Source organism: Balaenoptera borealis (genome assembly GCF_965194805.1).
Source record: "Balaenoptera borealis genome assembly, chromosome: 14".
Classification (NCBI taxonomy): domain Eukaryota; kingdom Metazoa; phylum Chordata; class Mammalia; order Artiodactyla; family Balaenopteridae; genus Balaenoptera; species Balaenoptera borealis.
Genome location: NC_138875.1, coordinates 11,286,284 through 11,305,828, shown reverse-complemented (window position 1 = coordinate 11,305,828; position 19,545 = coordinate 11,286,284). Strand labels below are relative to the sequence as shown.

The window sequence follows — 19,545 nt, the reverse complement described above, 5'->3', positions numbered from 1 at the left end:
GTGGGTATATATGTAATCACCTCTTATGTTTGTAACTTATGATGAATTCAGTGGAAGAATAAGATATATCCTATTTCTCTGAAATGACACAGTGCGAGATTTAAAATAGTTGTGCTCACTAAATAATGTTATAATGTGATGTAGAGTATTATTCCATAAATCTTATTAGTAAATAATATTTCATTGTATGAATAACCCAAAATATATGGATCTACTGTACTGAAACAGGGTTCAGCGTTTTTTGCTATGTGTGGGTGCATGTGCATGTGTGTTTTTAGTTATTGACAATGCTTCCAAAGGTACATTATTTTGCATGTCATCTGATGAATATGTGCGTATTCTGTGGCATGTGTTTATGTGTGTGACCTTTTGCATGTATACATGTTTTCTATATGTGTATATATATTTGTATGTGTGTGTATATATATATATGCCTATAGTTAACTGTTTTCTTGTAGTATATGTGCATGGTCAACTTTACTAGGCAATGCCTAATTGATTTTTAATGTGGCTGTATCATTTTTTCCTCCTATCAAATGTGGATAGTGATCCCACAAGTACCTATTCTTGAAAACACTTGTTATTATCAGATTTTAATATTTTGTTCATATGGTGAGTGTAAATTTTATTTTGCATTTCTTGTTTAACAAGATAGTTGAGAGTGTACTCACATATAATGATTATTTGTTTCCAATTCTATGAAGTTATATTTATACCTTTTATTCACGTTTCAGCTGGTTTGTTTGCCCTTTTTTTCTGATTTGTAGAAAGTTTTTTTTTTTTTTTAATATATATATTCTGGATGTAAATAATTTGTTGGTAAAATAGGATGATAGTATTTTACTTTGTTTATGGATTATGTTTTTATTTTTTGTTCTTTTATGGTATTTGTTAATAAATATGTTTTTAATTTAAGATTGTTAAAATTATTATTTCCCCTCTTTTACTTCATCTTCTTTAAAACATCCTTTTAAACCTTATGTAGAAATATCTTCTATTTTAATCTAGAAACATTTCTTTTATCTTTTAAATTTAAATTTCCCAAATTATTTTAGTTATGTGAATTGAAAATGTCAATTCATTTCAACTGTATTAAAAGAACTATTATACATGATTTGATTTCTACTCTAATATTTGTGTCTGTTTTCCTATTTTTTCCTATTTCTTTCTTTCCTCATTTTTGGCTGTTTATTTGGATTGAGTTCCCACTCAATACTTCATTATTTTTCCTTAACTAACATGAGAGTTACACATACTATTTTTTATTATTTTGTAGTTGCCTTTGGAATTTTAATACTCATATTTAACTTAAAGCATAAATGATATCTTTTCCTTTTTCCCGGACAATACAAGGACCTGAGAATTATTCTACTCCAAACCACCTTCTCTCCCCTTCCCCTCCCCAATAACACAGAGCTGTTCCCTTTTAATCCTGGATTTTAGTTCTTTCTGCCTTGGATCCTTTACTCACAAAACCTAGATGTTATCTTCATCATTTGCATTCATGCTATGTTTAACATTTACGTTATTTACCATTATTTCATACATTTAATACTTTCTTCTTGGTTCACTGAGACCCAACTTCTATTTATTTCACTTTTTTTTTTTAAACATCTTTATTGAAGTATAATTGCTTTACAATGGTGTGTTAGTTTCTGCTTTATAACAAAGTGAATCAGTTATACATATACATATGTTCCCATATCTCTTCCCTCTTGCATCTCCCTCCCTCCCACCCTCCCCATCCCACTCCTCTTGAGACCCAACTTCTAGAATCCTACATATTGACAAACCCAGGCAGATGCTGATTCCATTGTTGTTTACCCTTACAAACTTTTCTGTTGTCATTTCTTACCTCTTTTTTTTTTTTTTTTTAATTTCCAAATGTTTAGCCATGACTTTTAAGCTCTCATTGTTAATATATTATACAGGTGGAATTTTACTTGACATCTAGTTTACCATTTTGGGAAAAATGGAAATAAAAACAGTTTTTTGAAAAAAAAAAAAAGGAATGACAAGAAAAGTTTTCAGAGAATTACTTGTTGCATAAGGTGCCAATATACATAAATTATTTGAAAAATTTAGAAGACAAAATAACTTGAAAATTTTAGCAAAAGGTGATATATAAGTTCCCCCAAATATCAATATGACCCATTGAGATGGGAATTATGAATGGAAGAGGTAGTGTATACAACTGGGCATCATTAACAGACAGAGGAATGTCTGTAACAATGGCATCTTAGGAAAGGTAGAAAGACATGGGTTTATGAAATTAAAATAACTCTTTATATATTTGAAGGCCTGTCACGATGAAGTAAATTCACCAGTAAACAGCGTTTCCTCTAAGTTGATTGGTATTTTTTTTGACTTGACTGTCATAACTTTCACTGAGTTCTTTACCTGATAATGACTATTGATATCAAGGTTAAAGGATGGGATTTTTAAAAGCCCACTCATATACATTCAGAAGGAAATAGAGTTGAAAGTTAAATGTTTCTCATGGGAAAAATCATTCTTTTAATTTTCTGCCCACTAAAGTGTTGCCATCACATGCCATTTTAATACACAGTTAACCAGAGGATGGAAATGTTATGATTTATCATGACAGGGTAAATAAAGCAATAAGAGCAAATCTAATTTAAGAATGCATCATTGAGCATGCCTTTTCACTCCTGCTTGATAGCTACCCAAAATGATCCAACGAAACATGAAAGGCAAGATGCATTAAAAGTGAGAGACTGGCTTTGGAGCACTAAAGGCCTGTTGTGTACTTAGGGGTTCTGCAGCCTCCTCCTAAATCACTGACTTCTGGCTGAGATCTGGGAAAGGCTTCTCATATCTTCTTAAGCACTTACACTTCTTGCTGCTCTTTGAATCAGCTGATTCTTCTAACAGGAACCCTAGATTTGAAATGTATCTCTACTGTTTACTAGCAGGGGGTTACTGGACAAATTCCCTAACAAGCCATGCCTCCATTTCTATTTCTATAAAAGGGAAATACAAATCATGTCAAACGAGTAGAGTTTTGGAGCATTGAATGAGATAATACATGCAAAGCATTTATGGCATTGTCTAGTAGTTATAAAAGCTCAGTAAATATTAGTCATGTTATTAATATTAGGCTTAATAGTTATATTAAGCTGAAGTATAAGCTTAAAAAATGCCTTAAATAAGTGCAGTCACTAAATTTAACACCTTGCTCTCAAACAGGAAAATAATATGAAAACATGCGGCTTGTCCTCCAGGCTGCCAAGTAACTAGATTTAAGAGTAAGTATTTAAAATTCCATGTTAAACATATGGAACTCTTAATGGCCCCATATATTCAATCTGTCTAGGGTCAGTATTTATTTTAAAAGACCCAGAGGTGGCTTAAATTTTCATTCTGTTTGCTTTCTCCCACTCTACTCTCATTTGTGTAACAGTCTTCTTTTCAAGATTTTCCTGATAACCTTAATTTCTGTTTCCAAAGACCAAGAATGAAGCATTATCACGAAGAAACAACAACAACAACAAAGAAACCAAACAGGCTTTCTTTAAGAATTCCGCTTGACTTCTGGACCAAAATACTCAAACTCCACATGGATTTTTTTAAAAAGGGGTTTACTTCTTCCCCTTACAAAAGACTGTTTTGTGCCTGAAAAATGCATAGTAAAAACACTTTTCAAAATAGGCCCAATTGTGTTACTCTGGTGGGGTAGGGGTTCTTGTTGAGAGCCTAGGGCATAATTGTGGCTTTTTCACATTCTATCAGTGATTGAAAAATGTGATAAGATGATGTTTTCAGGGAACCCCATGGCATTAGTGTTGCAGCTTGAAAAGAAATATAGAGCGAGAAAAGATGAAGGACAACTGACATGTCGTGCTCACTGAGCGCCAGGCATTCATTTATACATCAGCTCTATGAGAAATATTACTAAATTCATTTTTCACAGAAGAAACTGGAGGTTACAGAAGTTGCTTAAGGTCCCGTGGCCAGAACTTGAACCTCATCTTTGGACTCACATTAACTACTGCTAATTCTAATTACGCTAATAATATTTCTGTTGAGTAGCCTGCATTGCTATTGAACAGAAAACCACAGAAGCCTGTGTAGCCAACTTTAATGAGTTTGCTATCTTGTGAAAGTATTATTTCACAAGATCTCATTTTTCTCCTGCAGTTGTGGTTGAGCAAGTGTTTCGGTTACAAGTATATAGCTTACTTTACTTCCAATCTCTTAATAACATAAATGCAGTAAACATTCTGGATTCACTGAATTTATCACCAATCTTTTAATATCTTGACCTTAAAAACTTTATGCTTAATGTGGAATAGGAGTTGGGTCTCAAAATAAAGTTTAAAGGACTAGTTCAATTTTTCAAGGAAAGGTGTGAAAATACAAAGTAACTGAAATCACTCATGTTTGTGACACACATTAAAGCTCATGAGGTTTTCCAAAATGAACAACTCTGAAAAGAAACTGAGAGCAAATGCCATCCACTATGGTATGTTTGGTAGTGTGTCACATCCTCCAGTGTAGGAGGTACTTAGGTGTTAATGCGGTGCATTGCGCTATTATATTTACGTCATACCTTGCAATGACACCTACACCCTGGTGGCCTGGCAGACTGGATTGTCCGTTCTCTGCACAGGACTTGGCGCAGGAGAGACTATTTGTCCGTCTTTCCAAAAGGAATGAATGCGTAGCTGACAAACGAAGGAATTTCTGAATTGTGTGACTATGAGCAGATATATTTTGCTTTACTTTTCTACGCTTTTCATATTTTTTACCCCCAAGCTTCTATGATTTTTATATAGTAATAATAATCTTTATTTTAAAGAGTCAGTTTGCTTAGAGAAGTGAGGGTGTAGGGTGAACGTCACTGAAGAGATTACGCACATTTATTCCCCAAAGTTTCAAACCCACTAAAGCTGTGATGCTTGGTAGTTCAGTTAGCTAAGTTTCAACCCCAAATCTCCTCATTAGCATTCCATACCAGAGATGTAGCATGAAGGAGGCCTTCCATTTGCTAACAGAAACATGAAAAGGAAGGGAGATGGAAAGAACCGTAAGAAGGAAAACACTTCGTTATGAGGAGAAACATCCTCGGTTACAGTTCTTGTTCCTTACAAGAAGAATTTAGGCATAATTATGAAAACATCGAAAAGTGTGTATTTTAAGACTATTTTCACTCTGTAAGCCATTGATGAGGAGTGTGAGGTTTATCCTGAAAATATTTTAAAAGTTACTCAATCAACAACACAAGATCAAATATAATGAAACATCTTCTGCATTTGTAAACTTCTAGGGGTGTTTTGTAACATTACTTTTCATTATCTTCTCTGGATTGACTGGTCCCTCTCCCATTATTAAAGAATATCAAGGTCAAACATTTTGCCACTGCCTTTGATGAATCTCTCTTATACTCCAGAAATTCAACAGATTTCTCTGTGTGTGCCTATAGACTATTGTCTGTGTGTGTGCACTTCTTAAAGTGAAAAAACAAAAATATTAATATTTATTTATATATTTATTTAATTTAATATTTTTATCACTAGAGTTGACAATTAAATACTTAAATCTTTGTGATGAGCGAATGAAAGAAAATTCTGCCTCCCTTGATAAAAGGGACAGTGAATTTAGATCCTGGAAAATTTTACGGTCTTTAAACATATCTCTGAGATTAAATGCCCACAGAACTTCTGTAAAATGGAAGATTAAGTAAATCGGTTAAAGTCACACAACTAGGAAGTGGCAGAGCTCTGTTTCCAACTGAGGCAGCAGAATTCCAATGCCCATTCCCTTTACCATGATATGACGCTAAAGTTGCAGATTTTTTGTGAAGATTAAATGAGACAATGTCTATAAAATAATGTTACATATTTTTTTAAAGTAAATAATTGATAATAAATTTTATATTATTATAGTTACATTAAAAATAACTCCTGACATGCTAGAAGGAAATGTTTAAGGAATACAGCAAAAAGATTGGCCTAACCAGGGGACACAGGATGCATAAGAGGATGTTAAAGGTAGTAAGTTAAAGTTCAAAATGCCATTGGGCCAGATAGTGAGGCTTTTAAATGCCAAGTTTAGTAGCTTTTGCTTTTTAAATGCAACCTAGAGGGATATCTAACATATTTTGTAAAGATGCAACATGGTGAGTTCTATACTTTAAGAAAGAAACTAAAAATAGAACTAGCATATGATCCAGCAATTCCACTCCTGGGTATATATCTAAAACAAAACAAAACAAAAACACTAATCCAAAAAGATACATGAACCCCAATGTTCATAGCCGCATTATTAACAATAGTTAAGATGTGGAAGCAACCCAAGTGTCCATCATCAGATTAATGGATTAAAGAAAAAGTGGTATTACCCTCCCATAAAAAAGAATGAAATTCTGCCGTTTGCAACTGTGAATGGACCTAGAGAGTATGCTTAGTAAAATAGGTCAGACGGAGAAAGACAAATACTGTATGTTATCACTTATATGTGGAATCTAAAAAATAAAACCATCGAATGTATATAGCAGGAACAGGCTCACAGGTATGGAAAACAAACTAGTGTATACCAATGGAGAGAGGGAAGGGGGAGAGACAAGATGGGGGTATGGGATTAAGAGGTATAAAATAGATAAGCAACAAGGATATATGGTACAGAACAGGGAATTATAACTATTATTTTATAATAACTTTAAATGGAGTATAAACTGTAAAAATACTGAATCGCTATTCTGTATACCTGAAACTAATATAATGTTGTAAATCAACTATACTTCTATAAAAAAAAGAAAGTTGTAGAAACAATATACAACATGGTTGGGGAGGGTAGGCAGGAGGAGGTGGCAGGGTAACCCATTAATTTGCCATTGTATTGACACTAGTTGAAGCAGGGTGTGTTTACATGGTTAGTGGCAGTGGAAATGATAAACAGAGGACGATTAAAAGTGTATATGAATGGAACAATGTATAATGAATCAAGAATATAGAAGCAGGGTTAAAATCAATTGAGTGCCTTTTCTATTCCAGATTTTGCTAGAAATTCTACATTCTGTCATCATACCAGAGTTTAGGATATATTTATGAGATTCATTTACTTCCCATTGTACAGTTGAGAAAACAAACTCTCAAAAAGTTAAATAGGTCTACATCATGCAACAAATACAAAGCAGAAATAGGAGTGACATGTAGATGTTTGTCTTCAAAACTTGAGTTACTCCTATCACCCCAAGTACCCCATGTCATACAATATTGGAGAAAACAAATGTAAAATGAATAAAAAATCTCAAATTTGTTTACCAGGGATGATGGTGGCAATTCTAAGCAAAGTAGGTGATGTGGGAATTGGGGGTGTGTATTTTGATGAGACAGTGATAATACAGAGATGACAGCAGGAATTAGAAAATTCCACTGCATACAGCGTATAACTAACTGTAGCTACGTGATATGATGCCATTAATCATTATTATGTCTAAGTCCAAAAATTAAGACGATTTCACATATCACTATGTGTAGTAGACCTTTGACAAAAAAAAATATTGTGATGTATTTTACCTTGATCCAGTAACATAACTCTCTCCTCCCAAAATATAGCATCGTCCACTTTGAAGAATTTAAGGAACAATTAATCCTTTTATTGCCATCACCAAGTCTGTAAGAGACTATGTATATAAATCCTGCCAGTTTTCATCAAACCAAATTACTAATTTCTGTGATCTTAGGAAACTATGAATCATCTTTGACAAGCAGAACGATGTAGAAAATAAGAACATGAAGAATGCAAGATTTAATGTAAGTTTCCTGACATGGAATGAGAATTGAATCACTATAATCCCTGGGTTCCAACTTTTCTCTCTTGCTTTTAGCTTCTTGCATCACATGGTATCAGTGTTTGCTCAGATGGTAGGATTATCATGTCTGATCTTCAAGAAGTACAGTCACTAACTTACCATTGGTATTCCTACACAGCATGGTACTGCATGATAGTTAGGGTCATGAGAATTGTTCATGGATCTAGAGAACCTAAGGCCTAAATTGCTAAGTCAGACTTAGGCTTATGCATGATCTACCGTGAGAATCAGTGAAACCTAGAATTGGCATTTACCTTCCTCACCAAAATGCAAGAACATTTCCTAAAGTTTCCTGATCCGTTGTCATCAACCTGTTTTTAATCACCTGTAGATCCCTGATGTCTTCAGCCAATGGAGGATGCCAGTTAGATAAGATATGGGCTGAACTTCAAAATTCGTTCCCTTTCTCTCTGAATGTCTTCTTTCTTTGGTGTTATGTCACATGTATTTCCTTAAAGTTCTTGTAAATTCTATATTCTTGATGTCTTGGAGTGATTGAACACATACACACACTAAAATTTATTTAAAAATTTGATAGCCCTACTATCAGCGAGATTTGAAGCTAGTTATGTCAGTTATTAACATAATAAAAATATATAAAATTGGACAACATTTATATGGAAAACCAATGCACTGAAATAATCCTGTAACCCAAAGATTTAAATTCTATCCAATGTTGCCATTAGGGATAAGCCATTTTATTTTTCTGAGTTTCACTCTTCTTTTCAGTGTGATGTGAAAAGCAAAATAGTAATACTCATTTCCACAGGTTGTTGTTAAGAGTCATACGAGTTTATGTAAGCAAATGTGCTAAAAATATTATAACATTTTCCTTATTGTTAATATTATTTTTATGTATACTTTGCCTCTTTCTATAAAAGTTTGAAGTGGCTTATGAAAATATTCTAATAACACATAGAAATGTAAATCATATTTAGACATTCAAAACAAAGAATGATAAAAGTCAGAAGGATAAAGCCAAGATGAATGCATTATTACTATTAATAAAAGCATAGAAAGAAATAAATGAGGGGTAATTTGAGTTCTTCAATTTTAAAAGCATTTTACTTGCCTTATTTTGTTATAGCTCTATTTTGTACACCCCTAGGATTGTGCAGTCTGTAACAAAGGTTGGTTAATGCATCAAGTAACAGCATTTTTTTTTCAATTTTTCCTTTATGTTGATGAAGGACAGTTATTTTATTTTTTTAGTAGAAGATAAAATCAAGATCATTCTAATTTCTAATAGCTTAGGATTTAATATCATGAAAATTGCACAAATAAAACTATAGACATTGCATTGGTTAAGCCACGTACTATTTTATTAATATGTGATGTCAATTGAACGCCCATTTCCAGAAATGTAACAACTGCAAGGGATGTAGATGAGAACCCGTAACAGATGTTTGCAAGATTTTTTCCCCCTACTTAGAACATAATAAACATATGGAATGGCCTATCAGGCACAATTGCTGAGGCAAAACACAAGGATCATTCAAGAAACAATTAGATTCTGTTCTAAAGAAATGGAATACTTTAAAGGATGAGTCCTGATGGGCCTATCGTCCTGATGAGCAAATAGCTCTGGCTAAACCCTTTATGACCTTTTCTCCATTTGAATGTAAATATCACTGCGATGTAATCATATCTAGAGTGGGAGTGCTGTGGAGAGTTTCCTTCTCTGCACGAAAAGCAAGTGTGTTGACAATATTCCACATCTATGTTGTAAAATGCCCACATGTGGTAACTTTGTTTTCATCCTCTTTGATATTAAATGAAAGGAAGATGTCTCTCATCATCGTAACATCTTCATTTTTTGGATAATGTTTAGTGGGGCTAAACAGTGATTTTTTTAAAAGAGGAAAATTTTAGGAGTATTTCAAGGCACACACTCCGAACTGCATTAGGACGTGAATTAGGGAAATTTATTAGGGAGTAAATAAAAATTATGAATGTACAAGAAAGAATTCAACACAATAGCATACGCAAAATCTAAGAGAAGAAATCTTTGGAAATCAATGCCGTCTTTAAAGTGGTTTGCCCTCAGAAAGCTAACTCTGCTGTAGCATGACTGAACATGGCCCTGAGAAAATTTTATTTTATTTATTACTTTTGAGAACAATAGTCTATCCTTATTGGGAAAGGCAGTCTTTTGACACCCTGGGTGGCTGCGTAAGAATGGGCTTTGGGCCTGGAACACTTCCCTACCTAGAGATAAAGAGCCCGTGTAGTCTGTGCTGGGCTTTTCGCCTAGTGTAGAAATAGCTTTCTCTGTTCTGGACCCAAGCTGTGCTCTCATATTTGTCTTCAGTGCTTGCTTCATATGGCACCTGGCCAATCCCAGTACTACATCTATTCTGTGCATGGCAGGAACTAGGTCCTTTGCCTGCAGCATAAGAGGGGTGCGGGCAGGCCATCACCCTGAGAACATTGCTGGGGGAGACCCACTGGCCTCAGGGGACTGACCCTCACTATTGAAGGTGATCCTGCTCTGTCTCTTCTCTGTGTGAGTAAAGCATTTTTTCATGCAAAGCTTGTGTAAGTCTTGCCTTTCTTGGTCATCCCACACCATGCAGCGGGTTGACATCTTGGATCAGCTGTTCCTGGTGGCAGGCATTGTTATGTTCTTTGCTATGCTCCATGAGGTGGGACTCCTCCCCTGGAGGTGGAAACAGGTGTTACTTGCTTGAGTTCCACAATACTAAAATTAAACACACTTTTCTTCCTTTTTTTTGTCCCAATGCACTTTTTTTTTTTAATTTAATTTATTTATTTATTTATTTATTTTTGGCTGTGTTGGGTCTTCGTTTCTGTGAAGGCTTTCTCTAGTTGCAGCAAGCGGGGGCCACTCTTCATCGCAGTGCGCGGGCCTCTCACTATCGTGGCCTCTCTTGTTGCGGAGCACAGGCTCCAGACGCGCAGGCTCAGTAGCTGTGGCTCACGGGCCCAGTTGCTCCGTGGCATGTGGGAGCTTCCCAGACCAGGGCTCGAACCCGTGTCCCCTGCATTAGCAGGCAGATTCTCAACCACTGCGCCACCAAGGAAGGCCCCCAATAAACTTTTTTTAGAAACCTATAATTTTTTTACACCATCCTAGAGAATAGAAGGTATTCAATCTATATTCCATAGCTCTCTATTAGGCATAACGACTTGATTGAATAATTTTGTGTAGTATATATTATAAAAATGAATAACTTTGTGTTTTCCAAAAATAAAAATAATAATTGAATGTGCTTTTCAGACTACATATAGTACTAACATCCTAAGATTCAGCTATGCTCTCCAGGAGCTGTTAATTATTCCTTCTCTTTTCCTGTTGGGGATTAACTTATCTATTAATGTAAGATCAATACGTATGATTGATGTATTGTTTTAGATAGCCATAATAGATACATCTTGAGAAAAATATTCAGTAATCAGACAAAAGATATTTGCTCTTCAATAAATCATGAAAAGTCAAAGTTATTTTAATAAATATCATTTTTATATTATCATTCACATGATAAATGGTGACCCTCAAAATAGTAATAATTTGTAATATACTCTGAATTCTTCATTTTGTTGCTTACTGAAGTTACCAAACAGACCAAAACAGGGACATTGGAAAAGCATGAATTGTATTTCCCAAGTGATCTTAAATTGACCAACTTAGTACTTGTGCTTAACATTTAAGAATAGAGGGAAGAAATTTTAGTTTTAGCTTACTCAATAAAAATTGTTAGTGAATGTGTGTGTCTCCCTACGAGAAGTTACCTTCTTGAGAGAAAGGGCTATATGACCTAATCAACTCTGTATCTCTGACCTGTAACAGGTTATCACAAAATGCTTATGGACTAGAAATTAATTGTTAACACAGATTTGCTTAATTTATTGATGTATCCTTCTGAAGCATGCACTTTTATCTTATTAAGCTTACACAAATTAGATGCTAAGTGTAGAATGGCAAATTTTAAGACTGTCCTTGAACATTTGCTTCTCACAATTTAAATCTACTTTGGCGCAATGAAATATGGCCCTATAGGGCTTTCTAGTTTCAATGCACACAATCTCATCCACTGGATGCCCTTTAACTACTAATTGCTGTGCATTATTCACATTCATTTATGTGAATTTTTGGCTTACTGTCAACAATTAAAACACACACACATACACACACACACACACACACACACACACAAACATAGAGTAAAGCATGGAGTGTATTTTTCCAAGATTAAATCTTCAAAGCCAGGCTTCCCTGGTAGTGCAGTGGTTAAGAATCTGCCTGCCAATGCAGGGGACATGGATTCAAGCCCTGGTCTTGGAAGATCCCACATGCCACGCAGCAACTAAGCCCTTGAGCCACAACTACTGAGCCCGCGAGCCTAGAGCCCATGCTCTGCAACAAGAGAAGCCACCGCAATGAGAAGCCCACGCAACGGAACAAAGAGTAGCCCCTGGTCACTGCAACTAGAGAAAGCCCACGCACAGCATTGAAGACCCAACGCAGCCAAAAATAATAAATAAATAAAATAAATAAATTTTAAAAAAATAATGTAAAATTGAAGCCAAGAGATTTATTTTAAAAAAAAAACTTCAAAGCCTTGTATGAGGTATATCTATAGGATATTGGATTGGTATATGTATCTTGACTGATCTCAAACATAATTTCTATTTTACAGGTGAAAATTTTATGCAACTTGATTGCTTATTTAAGTAGATTTAATAAAGATATATTGTGCACCTAATAGTCACATAAATTTGGATCATCTGCTAGTAATTGTACAATTAGGTTAAAACATTTTTTTCCTCTCTTAATAAGTTTGGGACTTTATTTTTATTAATAGTTACAATGTGCTTCTTAAATTATAGTATTATAAGACAAGCTCTTGTCATGTAATTAATTTTTTGTAATCTAGTGGTAAATTTACTAAGTGTCTTGACACTCACCATTCATAGAACTAAAAGATTATTCTACATTAGTTTTCTTAATATGCTAAAACAGGGTATTTACTTCCAAATATGAGATATTGCCATGAAAATTACTGAGATTAACCTGAGCAGATCATATGAGTACATTTTAAAATATGGTTTCCCATTGAAAGGTTTAAAGAAAATTTTATTTTTAATAAAGTATAGTTTAAATTAAAATTTTAAATTAATATATTTACAAACATAAAATTGTAATGAAGTCTCTATGCTTATAGTGCTTATGCAACTTTAAAACCAATCCACAGGTACATTAAGTATAAGCAAAATAAAAATACCAAACCAATCAAAATAAAGTTTGCAGTATTAATGTGATCTGACAGATGTTTTTTTGGGTGGGGCTACAATTCGGTTACCATGTACAATACAAGGTGATTCTGCCAGCAGTGACCAAGATGCGATAATGATTCATCTAAATTTGGACATCCATACTATTTGTATGCCACCATTTTGCCATTGCCTTTCTCCATTGCTACCTATATGTAATATACTGTGAGATCACTTAGCCATCACTTGATCCAAAGACTGGTCAATATTAAAGTTGCTTCTATTCTTGTATCCTAGATAATCCATGAGATAATGAGAACAATTTTATTGATGTGATATTAAACCCAGTTGAAAATTCCATCACTGAAATCCTGTGATGGTTCTCAGAAATAAGACATCCAACCAAGTGATAAAAGTTTTATTTATGTAATGGGAATACCATCACTCTTTCCATTGTGGACCCTTCATGTCTGGCCCTAACAGGAAACTACCACATCACTCTCATTTCTCCTCCCATTCATCCTTAAAGAAGGCTTAGTTATTTATTGGTCTGTTCATCTGTTGGTTTATTTATATAGTATGTATCTATTTATTTATATTAATCATTGAGAGAAATTCTTCAATCTTTCTTTAGGTTCCTAGTGTAATTGCAATCATGAATCATTTTTGAGAAACCAATGACCCAAAGAGTTGCAGGTAACGCTCCCTCCATCCTTGATCCCTACAGGTAGACATACAGATTCTGAGTCAATAAACACCCTGAAATGGGAAAAGAGAAAGGTTCATCTCTCAGAAGAAAAAAATTGGTTAATCTCTCAAATACAGTATGAAATCTTACAAAGAAAAACTCTATGTACCTTAGCTAGAGAAAAAGAAGTTAAATACTTAAGAACCCTGAAATTTCTTGCACTGACATGCTTTTAGGTATCTAATATCTACCTACAGGATATATGCCTTCTCAAGACTTTTCATTGTTTTTAGTGTAGATATTTAAAGTTTAGCATGCGTACAAAAAAAGTGCAAAAATCATGGGTACATCTCAATTAATTTTTACAGAGTGAGCACATTCATGTACCCAGTATTCAGATCAAATCACAAAAAATACAAGTGCCTGGGAACTCTCTCCCCCCCACACTAACCAAAGATGCCTCCTACTAATTAAATCACAGAGGGTAAAGACTATTCATTCACTTCTGACAGCATAAATTAGTTTTGCCTGCTTTCATACTTGATATAAATGAATCATACAGTATTCGTGCTGTGTCTGCTTTCTTGTACTCTAAACTGTACCTGTGAAATTTATTTATTATCTTGGCGTACAGTTTATTCTCATTGTTGTCTGGTATCTGATTATTTATTTGGTTTATTTGTTTATTTATTGCCTTATCACACTAGGGTATCTAAGTAATGATGTTTTTCTTGTTATTAGTAATGTGTGTTTTCTTTCTTCTTTTAGTGATTAGTCTTGCTAGGGGGTTATCAATTTTATTAATATTTTCAAACAATAAAGTTTGGCCTAGGTCGATGTTCTCTGTTGTGTTTGTGTTTTCTATTTCACTAATATCTGTTCTTCTTTTTATTTATTCCTCTTTTCTAATTTCTGTTAACTTGATATGCTTTTTAAAAATCCAGCTTCTTGAGATGAAGATTCAATCATGAATCATTATAAAAGCCTCAAAATCTATCAGGCATTTTCAGGTCTTCATATATACAGATATGTGTTTATATGTATTACATGCTTTATATTTCTCTCTAAACAATTTAGAATTTCATGAACTTTGATATGTCATAACCACACTATAATTCTGATTTCTGTGGTGATTTCTTCTTTTATCCATGAGTTATTCAGTAGTATGCAGTGTACTTTCCAAATAATTGGGAATTTCCTAGATATCTTCTATTATGGATCTAGGAAAAGTACTCTGAACTATATCAATGTTTTGAGATTTATTGAGACTTCCTCTATAGCTTAGCAAATAAATGGTCAAATTTTTTAATGTTATAGGTGCACTTAAAAGAAAATATATTCTGGCTTTGTTGTGTGCAACGTTCTATATATGTCAATTAGTTTCATGTGTGTTAATTGTGCTGTTTATTGCTTCTGTGTTCTTCTTGTGTGTGTTTGTATGTGTGTGGCTGCTATTTCTCTCAGCTCTTTGAGGGGAATGTTAAAATCTGACTATATTTATGGATTTGTCTTTCATTCAGTTCTCAATTTTGCTTTATATATTTTTAAGATAAATTATGAGGAAACAGAGTAATATTTCTTCCTTAGCACCTAAGTTGGCTGATAAAAATACAACAATAACAGCTTTCTTTTTGTTAGTGTTTTCATGACAGAACTTATTTCATGCTTTTTGTTTTTAACTTTACTGTGCTTCTTGTGAGCCATATATAGATTTTGTTTTTGCTGTTGTTTAATTCAGTTTGACAATGCTAGTCTTATGATTATTTTTAGCCTAGTTATATTTAAAGTAATTCCTGATATATACAGGTTTATATTACTATTATTCATTTTCTCTTTGACCCTCTAGTTCATGTTTACTTCTCTCCTTTCCTATTCCTTTCATATTAGACATTTTATAGTCTATATTTTCTCTCTAGTATTAATTACACATTATTTTATGACTTCTTAGTGTTTTTCATGCAGATTAAAATATGAATACTTTATGAAAACTTGATTAACTACCCTTGAACAATAATATCCCTTTTATAATTTTCCCAGTAAAGTAAGAACTGTAGAACATTTAACTCCATTTGCTCCCTTTCCTCCATTCATGCTGTTTCAGCCACTTTTGCTCTACATATATTTGGGTCTTCATAGAAGAGCATTATTGTTGTTTTAAACACATAATATTCACTTTCTTGTAATTCAGGTATGCTGGCTAGAAATTCTCTTTAAATTTCTCAGTAAACTTTTAATTTTACTTTTATTTTTGAAGGATATGTTCGTTGAGTACAGTTGACCCTTGAACAACATGAGTTTGAATGGTATGGGTTCGCTTCTACCTGGATTTTTTTCAAGAAATACATACTACAGTACTACATGAACCACAGTCAGTTGAATCTATAGATGCGGAACCACAGGTGTGGAGATCTGACTGTAAAATTATGTGTGGATTTTTGTGTGTGTAGGGGGTCGGGACGCCTAACCCCCGCATTGTTCAAGAGTCAACTGTATATAAATTTAGGTTAGAGATTATTTTCTTCAGCACTTTAAAAATGATAATGTATTGACTTCTGGCTTCTAGGTTTTGTTTTTATTATTATTTTTTGATACTGTTGTTGCTTCTCGTAACTAACTTGAGCCCCCTCTCTGGATGATTTTAACTCCTTTGTTTTTAAGCAGTTTTACTAAGATAGTCCAAAATGTGACTTTCTTTGTGCTGTTTTGGGCTCAGTGAGCTTCTTGATCTATAGGTTGATATTTGTTCTGTCTGTTGATACTTCACAAACCACTCTAAAATGTAGTGGCTTAAATTAATGACCATATTATTAGCTCATGTTTGTGTGGGTTGATTGATTACAGCTGGGGATTTCTTTTGTGAGTCTTGCCCAGATTTTCTTATTATGTCATTACCTGCAGATGGTGGCTGGGTATGGAGTCATTTGGATGCTAGAATACTCCAGTCCAGTTGGACTGTCCAAAATGATTTCTTCACTCACATATAAGGTGACTTGCGCTTCTCTGTAAAATCATCATTTGCCTCTGGTGTCCTGGCCTCCAGGGCCTCCTTCCAGCAGGGTAGCTGGAATTCCTACGTGGTGGGTCAGTGATCCTAAGAACTCAAAAGAAGACACCATTTTAAGGCCCAAGCCTGATGTTGGCACAGTGACTGTATTGTCACATTCTCTTGCTTAAGGAAAGGCACTGTTCTGGTCCATATTTAATAAAGGAGGGCAACACAGGGCATGAATATAATGATGTATAGTTCTTTTGGGGACCAACTCTGGAGACCCCTTTCACAATATCTTTCTTATTTTTTGGAATTTCTCTGCCATTATCTCTTTAAATTTCATTTCTTCCCCTTTCTCTTGCAAATTTCCACCTGGAACAGAAGTTGTAGGTATGCTATACATTTCCTCTGTGTCTGACATTGCTCTTTTCTGTATTTTCCATCCCCTTTACTTTCTTTTCTTCAGTGTGTTTATCTTCTATTGACATGTATTCAGACCACTAATCCTGTGTTCTGCTGTGTCTAATCTGTTGCTAAATCCGTCTTTCTTAATTTTAAAACATTTATTTTTTCAGTTCTAGATTTTCATTATATTCCTTTTATGTATGTCAGTATTCTGGTATAATTCATCACCACTTTACCTTCTCAACCTTTTCATTTATTTTGTTTTAACAATTTGATCATAGTTCTTTTAATGTTCTCTTCTGCTAACTAAATATCTGTAGTACTATCTCTGGCTCTGTTTCAATCATCTCTTTTGTTCCCTTGGTTTTGGATTTTCTGGACTGCTGGTTTGCAGTTTGGGCAATGTATAGTTCTACCTCTGGTTTGCCCTCCCATTGGCCCCAGTCCTCTCGGTGTTTTCAGATGAGCACTTGGCGTTGTCTCCAAGACGGTTTACTGGATGTTGAACCAAGTAAGTCATTATCTCCTCAACAAGGCTAGACTTGCTCTGTTCTGCTTTACAGAGGCTTTCTGTTGAGCCTTTTTAGCCTCCTCATCCTCCATGCAACTTTAGAGAGGGAATCTATATATTTAGAAGCCATCATGTTTCCATTTTCCTCTTCCCAGTCCCATGGGACCACCACAAGCTCTGTTAATTTTTCTCCTCTCAGCAGCAGACCACTCTGGGGGCACAGCTAACATTTTCAGCCTATCAGCAAATCCCCTCAGGGAAAACACTTTTGTGAAAGCTTAGTTTTCAGAAGGTCTTTTCTGTCTGGAATATTGCCATCTCTAATGATCCTGGTTTCAGTACTTCTCTGATACCTTGGACATGATCTTTATATTTTATCCAAATTTTCTAGTTGTTTATGGTGGAAGCATTGGTCTGCTCCATTTAACTCTTCTTTACCAACATATTTAGGTGTCACACACTCTTGACTGCCCGCCTGCCCCATTCCTCAAGGGTCTCTGTAATTCCCTCTACTCCAGGACAAGCTTATTACACAGAATAAGAGTGTTTGATAGGCTCAGTCTCCTACTAGACTGTATGCTTTTAGAATAGAGAAACACTGTATTATTCATCTGTGTTTTCTTGGTATCTAGCACTTGGTATCTGAGAAATGAATGAGAGTATTTTCTTTCTTTAATATACTGCTGAGTCAGATGGATTTTTTGGTAACATATTTGAGGTTATAAGCTAAATATCTTAGAGGCCAAAATTCCCATAATTATATATGACATCCCCATGTTGATCATCTTGGGATATGTTCATTCTAGAGCAATCAGATAATAATACAATCATCAACACATGTTGCTCACTGTTACTTCAGTTGTCTTTTAGCAGCAACTTTTAACCATAGCCTCCTCAAAATTGAAGCAATTTTTTTCCTCTGGATTCCACAATAACTCAAGTGTTGTCACTTGACATCTCATCACTGATAACTCTTAACAAAAACATGGCACCCTGAATGGTAGGGGAGAAAATATCCTAAAGAACAAGGTACACTATGAATTAAAGATTATTTGTTTGGTTCATTTTATATATATGGTTTAATGATTTACCAAAGGAATAAATAATACGTTTTGTTTAAGTAAAATGTTGTTGTTGACATATGTATTATTTTAATTTTTAACCATTTTTCCATTCCACAATATAGAAACTTTATAATGGAAAAGAAACATAATAGTTATATAAGTACAAGTAAAACCACATGAAAATCACAAAGTTGGAAAACTACATGAATTATTAATCCTGACCCTTGTAGAAAATTAATAGTTTTAAAATAATTTTTGAACGTAACTATGAATGAATATGATAAAATGATGATACATATTATTCAGTGGAGTTTTAGAATGAACTTTCTGGGCTCTTCAAAAACAGAAATACCATGCATTTTCAGTTGTTCAAATAAATATATGCATTCATAGTTGAAAACAACAGGCAAAATTAGATGAATATCAAAGAGTTTTTCTATTCTTGGGATCATGATAAAATTTTTCTACCTGGTTAAAGTAAAACAGAGATGAATTTTGCTGCTCATGGAAGATAGGGCTAGTCTAGCTATGACCATGTTTTTTGAGGCCCCTCTGTGTGGTTAATTGACACTTATGAGTGTAATATTACACTCAACATAATGTATATTGTGATTTTACAGATTACTGTTTTCATTCTAAGGGACACTTTAAAATATTGATTTAATTTTTTATTATAGTGACTTTTAGATTATCTAGATTCTTTGTTGACTATTTTATTTTGCATAGCACTACTGGGCTAATATTAGATACATATTTCATATAGCATCCCATACTTTTAATGTTAAAACACTGTAGAAAGAAAAAACTCCCACTGCT

General features: G+C 34.1%; 1 long non-coding RNA gene across 1 annotated transcript in view; it reads right to left on the bottom strand.

Moving 5' to 3' along the window:
* Positions 1–488: 488 nt before the first annotated feature.
* Positions 489–19,545, bottom strand: part of LOC309611207 — a 59,761-nt gene continuing 40,704 nt past the window's right edge. The window contains exon 2 of the long non-coding RNA XR_014234394.1: positions 489–1,766. This is a non-coding gene — a long non-coding RNA (uncharacterized lncRNA). The remainder of the gene's footprint in view (positions 1,767–19,545) is intronic.